General features: G+C 37.3%; 1 long non-coding RNA gene across 1 annotated transcript in view; it reads right to left on the bottom strand.

Annotated features, from left to right (window-relative positions):
- Positions 1-283: 283 nt before the first annotated feature.
- Positions 284-8,503, bottom strand: part of LOC137159628 (uncharacterized) — a 40,371-nt gene continuing 32,151 nt past the window's right edge. The window contains exons 2-3 of the long non-coding RNA XR_010921671.1: positions 1,731-1,772; positions 284-1,002 (exon numbers count right to left, since the gene is read on the bottom strand). This is a non-coding gene — a long non-coding RNA (uncharacterized lncRNA). The remainder of the gene's footprint in view (positions 1,003-1,730; positions 1,773-8,503) is intronic.

Here is an 8,503-nt window from a genome sequence, read left to right as displayed (position 1 = left end):
TTCAACATCAAAGATTAGATGATTTTCAGGGAAACTCCCTCCTCCCCCAGTTGAATGTATATTCAAGGCTTATCTAAACCCTTGTGTCTGCAAAACTGATCTGGAAACCTCTTGACAAGAAACTTTCTTTTGAGAACTCTGCTACTTCTTGCTTTCATTTAGAACAGACAGACAATGAAAAAAAAATCTGCTGCTATCCATTTAGATTTTTATGTTTGTGCCCTAAACATCTTAAACTGTTCATGGACAATTTTTAAAATGTCAAAATTAATCTGTTATTTAGGCACTCTTGGACTAAGATATTGGGTTTGACATAAAACGAAAACCATCAGATAAATATATTCTTTTTATTCCTGTCTGTCAGCTCAGCTGTGATGATGGAGCCAAATGAAGTCTTTCCACCACTTTCCATCTTGTGCCAGCTTCATTCATCTTTAAATCTTTTTGTTCTGTCATTCTCCACTGTGTCTGTCCCCTGCATCCTCTGTTTCTAGTTCCTTGCACTCTGGTAAGCATTGCCAGTATTTTTCAGGTCCATTCTTGACACATGTCCAAGTCATTCACAGCTGTCTTTCTTGAATCTTCTGTAACAGTATAATTTCTTTTCCTAGCTGTTTTCTTATCACTTCATTTTTTTATTCTCTCTCTCTCTCTGTAGTCTTGAAACTGCTCTGCCATTTCATTTCTGCAGTCAGTATCTTTTGGGTTTCTCATACTCCAATTTTCTGACCTGTACAGTAGTATTGGCATGACAGCTGTCTAATAGACATGGACTTATTTTTATCTAAATTTCTTTAGCCTTTCAAATCTTGCAGAGTTTTCTGAATGCAACAGGGGCTAGTCCAATTCTTCTTTTTATATCATCGTCAGTATTTCCACTCTTTGATACTAGTCCTCCAAGGTATGCACATTTTCCAGTAGTTCTAGTATTTTGTCTTCAACTTTGAACTTTACCTCTTTCTCTTGTATTTCATGTGCCATAAATTTTGTCTTCCCTGTGTTCTGTGGAAACAATTGTGGCTTCATTCACATAGAAAACACTGGGAGATGGTGGCTGTGTTCTGATACCATACAAATATATATACATATTATAGTTTATGTTTAAGACATTTTAGTTTATGTGGACCTTAATTAGATTAATCTGATTTTTAAAGACACATTCAATTTTTATATTTTTTCTCCTCTTAGTGTCACTAAAGAGCAGAGTTATGATTTCTACTGAAGGAAAGACTTTGGAAAAATTGATCAATCTTTGAAAATATTCATATTTACCCTATGCACAAGATTTCAGAGACTTTTAGCAATATGGGAAGTTTGAAGAGTCTGTTACAAGATATATGCCCTAACTGCACACTTTCATACTTTAACATGTTTGGACTTCTTTTAAATTCATCTTTAACTGTGAATTTCCTTGTCTTTATAATGCTACGGTTTGAGATATTTACAACATCCCTTTACTATAGTTTACCTTAAATTGCAGATATATATTCTCAGCCTTGACTCTACTTTAATGTACTTAATGTTGCCTAAGAAGTGAGTTGTGATTTCTCTCCAAGTCCAGAACCTTGGATAGTGACTCATGGGGCTACCTTGTACTGAAGCACATGCTGCTCCTGCTTCACTGCTCTGGTACCCAAGCTAGCTAGATTAAAGATAGCTTGGTATGTCTACTCAGGATTCAGTCACACCCTCTGATTGTCTCTAAGAGTTGGGCTATTCTGGAATCTCACCAGCTGCCCCACTATCTTGTGTGCCAGGTCCAGTGCTGCTGTCTGAAGCAAAAAAAGATCACATTTTTAGCAGGATCTTTGTGCACTCCAACCTACAGTAGCTAGAAATTGTGCCTGAACATCTATTCCCACAATAATAGTGACTGTAAGGTGGTATAATGATATTCAGAACACAAAATAAAAGCCTGATAAACTTCTGTTTGAAAAAATGTGGAGATTGGAAAACCTATTACCTATTTTAAAATGAATTGTTCAAAATACATAAATCTATAAATACATGCATTATATAATAAATCCCAGCCTAACATCTTCTCTGTCTAAAAGTCTCAGGAATAGAATTAAAACTCTGCATTTCAGTATCAGTATTGCATTTAATTTGATTATATTCCCAGTAGAGACAGCTGATTTGTGTGGACCAGTGAGAAAATCTCACTACACAGCTGTAAGTCTTTTATGCAAAAATGAATGTGTTGAATCATTTCTTTCTCAACCATGCTTAATTTTGCCCTCTCTCCACCCCCAAATGCTGTCCATAGTACTTATTATCAAGTGATAATTATGTCTATAAATGTTTAATAACTTCCTTGCTGCACCACATACTAGGCATAGTAAATGATGAAACTTGAGCATGCAACACAACTTCTAACTTTTTAAAATATCCCTGGTCCACTAGACCAAAAATGTTGACAACTATTAATACAATACAGGTGCTGAATCTGGGGAGAGACAGTGTGGTCAAGTGGTTAGGAGTGGAGACGGAAGTGTTCTAGTCTCAGGTTTGCCACTGACCTGCTCTGTAATGTTAGGAAAGTCACTGCATCTCTCTGTGCCTGTTTTCCTTTATCCATATATTTAGATTGTATTAACAAAATAAATAAAATAAAGGACTGTCTATGTGTATGGGTGTCTATGACTATAATAACAATAATTGGATCTAGTCAAAAATTGGCACGTATTCTCCCTCCCCCCCCACTCCAAAAAATGTTTCTTTTAAAGTGGTTTCCCCCCCTCATAAAAAAAAACTGAAAAAATTGGGATTTTGAATTTGTTTCCACTGGAAAAAAGGGTGACGGAGGGAAGCAAATGGGGAGTGGGAGAAAGGGGTGGGGGGCATGATTGCAAACAAACCAAAAGTTTCATATTCTTTCATTTTCTATTAAAAAAATCAGATTTTGGGGAAAAAATAATTTCAGAAAGAGTCAATTTTCTTTAAAAATATTTTGGTGTAAGAATTTTGACTAGATCCAATAGCAACACTAATAACAGAACTTACAGCAACACTTGTCCCCAGGAGTAGAAAATGATAAAGTACTTTACTAAACAATATTCTTAATTAGTCTGAGGCAGAGTACTTTAAAGATTAAGATGAAGAAAGTTAGTTAATACATTTAAAAAAAACAAAAAACTCTCCAGTTGTGTAAGATCCCAAATCAGTAACTAGAATATATTCAGTTAAAGGTAGGCAAATTGGTTTTAGTAAAATATTTCCCTACCCTAAAAGCTTTGCCTATAACTGAAACAAAATCTGAACAACATAAACTGCAAAATTACACTACTTCATGCTTCTCAATCCTTGGTCATAGTTGACATGATAGTGTAAGGCCTCATGTGCTGGTCACGCTAAGGCAAGGTGGGCAACACAATGACTGCAGGTGAATCATACTACATGGGACTCCCAGCTGCTGCCTGTCTAGACTCAATGCCATTCTCCTTGACTACTAAGAGCTACAAAATTCTTGAACTCGGTTGACATTAAATTCAAAGATTCTTATGTACTCAAGGCCCAGATCTTGGTCCATCATGATTGTCTCTGATGTTAGTTGTGAATATTTATAGCCACTATCCAGTGTGTTTACTAGGTTTATAGCAAGGAGGAAAGGATCTGTGTAAACAAGAAACGAAGATAGTCTAGTGTTCACCCTGATCATAGCTGCTCCTCCTTTTACGTAAATAGGCTGAAAACACCCACTCGTTTGAAAAATCAGGCCCTAATTGCTTGTAACATCAGCTGTTGCACAGTAACAGGGAAACCTGAACTCCAGTCTTGGCAAGTAAGTGAAAGAGGAACTAATTTTCAACCCTTTTGTTTTTAAGACACAAATATTTGTTATTTTCAAGTCTAAACATATAATCTGTTACCAGTTTGGGATTTTAACAGTCTAAATAAAGAATTTGCAGTTCACCTTTAAGCATTTTTACTATTTCAATATTGAAGTTCACAGATAGCTTTTCAAAGACTACCACTATTTTTAATAATACTAGCTGCCATAAATAAGCAGTAAATCATTATTTTCTAAAGGTCATTCAGCAAAATTGAGCTCAGCTACCTTCCATCAAAATATACACCAGTTTTATTGCCAAGAGTGCTAAATGACATTCAAATCTAACGCTCTATAAAACGACAGAGGAAGAGAGCACTACTAAGACTATTTTCAGTAACTTGCTATAAGATTGTATCAGTAATGAAAAGCATAATACGATGGGATGTTCTGGCCATTTTGGTTTAAACGGGAGAACAAAGTCTTGCCAAAAATAACCAGTTTTGAACTGGGAGGCGTAAATAAAACCTCTTGCCCCTGAACTTACTGCAGAGCTGTATCCAATGCCGATAGGGCTTGAGAAGTTGGGTTTTCTTGGCATGCTTTATTATTTGTATTACGGTACAGTCTAGGAGCCCCAGTTAGATTGGTATCTCAATATGTTAGGTGCAGTACAGAGTGGAAGAATCCCAAAGAGCTTACAATCAGATTCAAGACAAGACAAAACAAGACAATTGTAGGTATAACAAATAATTGGAAGGGGTGAGGGAAGAAAAATGAGAGGAACTTCAAAAAGATTATGTATTAGCACAGGCCCTGTTTTATTAATTTAGATGGAACAAATGAGTTAAAGGAGTAAACATAAACCAATCACTGTCCAACGTTAAACAGTGTTAAACAAGTTGGAGTTTGGTATACAACCTGCTTAGTACCATGGCAAACACACCATTGAAAATCTTTTAAACTTTTTTATTAAAGAAAAGGAGGAAAATCAACTAAAGCTTTTGAATTGTAAAGTTTTAAATAAGGCTTTCATTTTACAACATTCCCTTTTCTTTAGCTGGAGACAGTTTTTAGAAAGAAAAAAAAATCTTGTTTGGCAGTTTCTTAGGTGGTAATAATAACTGTCCTTTTGGGGGAAAAGGGAAGAAGATAGATGGGATGGACTGGATCTATTGTTGTTACTGCTGCTGTTAAAATTTGATCTCATTTCATCCCAAGTGGTGGTTGGGCACCAATAGAGGTGGCAACGTTATCTTTGTCCCTCTCTTTGGCCCAGTCTGGCCAGGATATTTCCTAGTATTAGGATGGCAAAGGCTAGGAGTCTCACAAGATGCTGGAGGTGGCAGCCACAATGGTGAAGCTTGCTTCAGTAGCCACCATTTGTTCTTCCATCCCTCCACCCCAAGAAAGTCTCTTTCTTTAAGAACCCAAAATGAAAATGATGGGTGGAATAACACATCCCCTCATTATTTTGTCCACCAATTAGGCCTAATATCTGACACACCAATTTTTGTTAAATTGTTAAATGTAAAACCCACATTTTCTTGTTTACCAAGCACAATCTTAATACAGTCCTTGAGTTATACCAGGAGGACTTTTTGTTTAGACTAAGTCAGTCAATCAATCTCTTTTCTGTACATTTTCTCATCAACATTTGTTATTATGATATCTTATGAACTTTTACATACTATTTTTACAGTTGAGTTCACAATCAGAGTAAATTTGTAGTCCCAATTATCACAACAGCCCTCAATTTAGATAGTTCATTATTTTCAGCATTTCCCCCCATTTTTATACTTTAAACACCACAGGATGAATATCAGAAGTCCCTTCAGTGACAGTTCTTAAGGCACTGAGGACTGAGAGTCAACTTGTTACCCTCAGACTCCAGTATATGAGAGTCTTGCTTGATAAGTCATTGGTTGATAAAAGTTGATTGGTGAGAAGTCAGACAACAGAGGAAAAGGTACATGATCTACGGACCTCTGCCAGGGAGGTACCTAGGAAGCTAGAGATAAGCCAATGGATCTACAGGAAAGACTCTTGCCCAGACAGCTGGTAGATGAGGATTTCCTTGTTTTGAAATATTTATATTCTTGCTTCAGCTTGATGGCTGGGTAAGTAGCATCATCCTGTGACTCTAGGTAAAGGGGTCCTTGCTTTGATTCTTCTCCTAAAATTTTACTGAGCAAAACACCAGAGAAAGGGAGTGGGGAGAGGGAAAAAAACAAACAAAAAGCAGTGGGACACAAAAAGCTGAAGATGCATGGTGTCCCTCTCACACACATTCATATGTTCACAGATTAGCAAGTATAAGGATATGACTCTATTTACCTTTGTCTGACTCACTAATTGAATGGTGACTCAAATTGAAATACTGTCCTTACACTTGCTTACACTCCTTAAACTTGCAAGGTAAAATTAACATTCAGCCAAATTGAATTATTGTAAGGCTTGGCAACTGGCAAATGTCTATTAAGCACCTTATTAAAATAAGCTTTTTGTTTCACACAATGAGGACACTCAATCCATTAACCCCCATCTGTGTTTGCTAAATGCATATCTAAACTTAAACCAAAACAAAAAAAGACCCACAGAAACAGCCTCAGGCCAGAAACAAAGCTCACCCAAGTTTAATAGCTTCCAAACTATCACTGCTGGATTAAAGAAATAAAAGCTTAAGTGGAATTCACTGAGTGGAAGAGAAAAGGGTCATGTTAGTCATCAAAAAGGAAATAAAAGAGATCAACATTACTTATGTCACGGTTTCAGCAGCTTGGAATCAAATTAATGGATCGAATCCTGCATACCCTTTACTCACACCACTGTGCCCATTGACTTACTTGTGAAAGATAAGACTTCCAAAATTAGTAAGAATCTAAAGGATATGATCCAATATATGTAATGTGGCCCCACAGTATGCCAACATTTTTATGGCTGACCTAGAACGACGCTTCCTCAACACTCGTCCCCAAGCACCTCTGCTTTACCTACACTACACTGATGATATTTTCATCATCTGGACCCACAGAAAAGAGTCCCTTGAAGAATTCCACTGGGATTTCAATAATTTCCACCGCACCATCAACCTCAGCCTGGACCAGTCCACACAAGAAATCCACTTCCTGGACACTACAATACAAATAAAGGATGGTCACATTAATACCACCTTATACCAAAAACCAACTGACCACAATACATATCTTCATGCCTCCAACTTCCACCCTGAACACATTACACGATCCATTGTCTACAGCCAAGCCTACCCAGATTTGCTCCACCTACAAACACCTACAGGATCTCCATAAAACATTCTTAAAACTACAATACCCAGCTAGAGAGGTGAAGAAACAAATTGACAGAGCCAGACAGGTACCCAGAAGTCACCTACTACAGGGCAGACCCAACAAAAAAACAACAGAACACCACTGGCCATCACCTACAGCCCCCAACTAAAATCTCTCTAACACATCATTAAGGATCTACAACCTATCCTAGCAGATGATCCCTCACTCGCTCAAGCTGTGGGAGGCAGACCTATCCTTGCTTACAGTCAGCCCCCCAACATGAAGCAAATACTCACCAGCAACCATACACCATACAAGAAGATCACTAACTCAGGAACATACCCCTGCAACAAACCCCATTGCCAGCTCTGCCCACACATTGACTCTAGTGACACCATCACAGGTCCTAACCACATCAGCCACACCATAAGGAGCTCATTCACCTGCACATCTACTAATGTTATACATGCCATCATGTGCCAGCAATGCCCCTCTGCCATATACATTGGCCAAACTGGACTGTCGCTATGCAAAAGAATAAATGGACACAAATCAGACATAAAAAAATGGTAACATCCATAATCCAATCGGAGAGCACTTCAATCTCCCAGGACAGTCTGTAGCTGATTTGAAATTTGCTATACTTCTACAAAAAAACTTAAAAAAAACAGACTTCAAAGAGAAACTGCAGAATTGGAACTCATCTGCAAACTTAACACAATCAAACTGGGTCTAAATAGGGACTTGGAATGGTTATCTCATTACAATAAGTAATTGTCACTGTTCACACATTCTCACCTCCTAATCAATGGTTGTGAATAGGCCTCAACTACTCTAACTGAATGGACTTTGCTTATACATAACTTCCCCATTGTTGTTCCTTAACCTTAGACGTATATATATATATACCTCAAGTCTGATTTCTATTCCTTACATCTGACGAAGTGGGTTACAGCCACAAAAGCTAATGCCTGCAGAAATTAAATTTGTTAGTCTTTAAAGTGCTACAGAACTCTCGTTGTTTTTGCTGTATAGAGACTAACACGGCACCCCTCTGGTTTTTATTGTATATCCTGGGAGGTAAGGGAACTGAGACAACTATATACAATAAAATATATAGTCTGTTTTTAGAGATAAAGCAGAAATGTAAATAACAACACCTGAATCCCAGAATTCTGCTGTACATGTACCTAATTTAGTATTATTACTAATTTAGAAATGAGATCAAATTACTATGTACCTAATTTATCATAGATAACAATGTATTGGCAATTCTATAGCAAGAATTAGTGATTCATCACAAGCCAGGAAGTACCATGAACTCTGGTCATATACATAAGTTAAAATAGACTTGTTTTCCCTGCTATGCAATGGATGCTTTATAGGTGTGGTAGAAAAGTGATAGTGGAGACAGTACTCTGGATCTTACTCCAGCATGGCAGAG

This window comes from Emydura macquarii, unplaced genomic scaffold (assembly GCF_026122565.2).
Source record: "Emydura macquarii macquarii isolate MOO-44397 ecotype Brisbane River unplaced genomic scaffold, CSIRO-AGI_Emac_v2 contig_1876, whole genome shotgun sequence".
Taxonomy (NCBI): domain Eukaryota; kingdom Metazoa; phylum Chordata; order Testudines; family Chelidae; genus Emydura; species Emydura macquarii.
The sequence above is the reverse complement of the archived record's forward strand: the minus strand, read 5'-3'. Positions and strand labels throughout refer to the sequence as shown.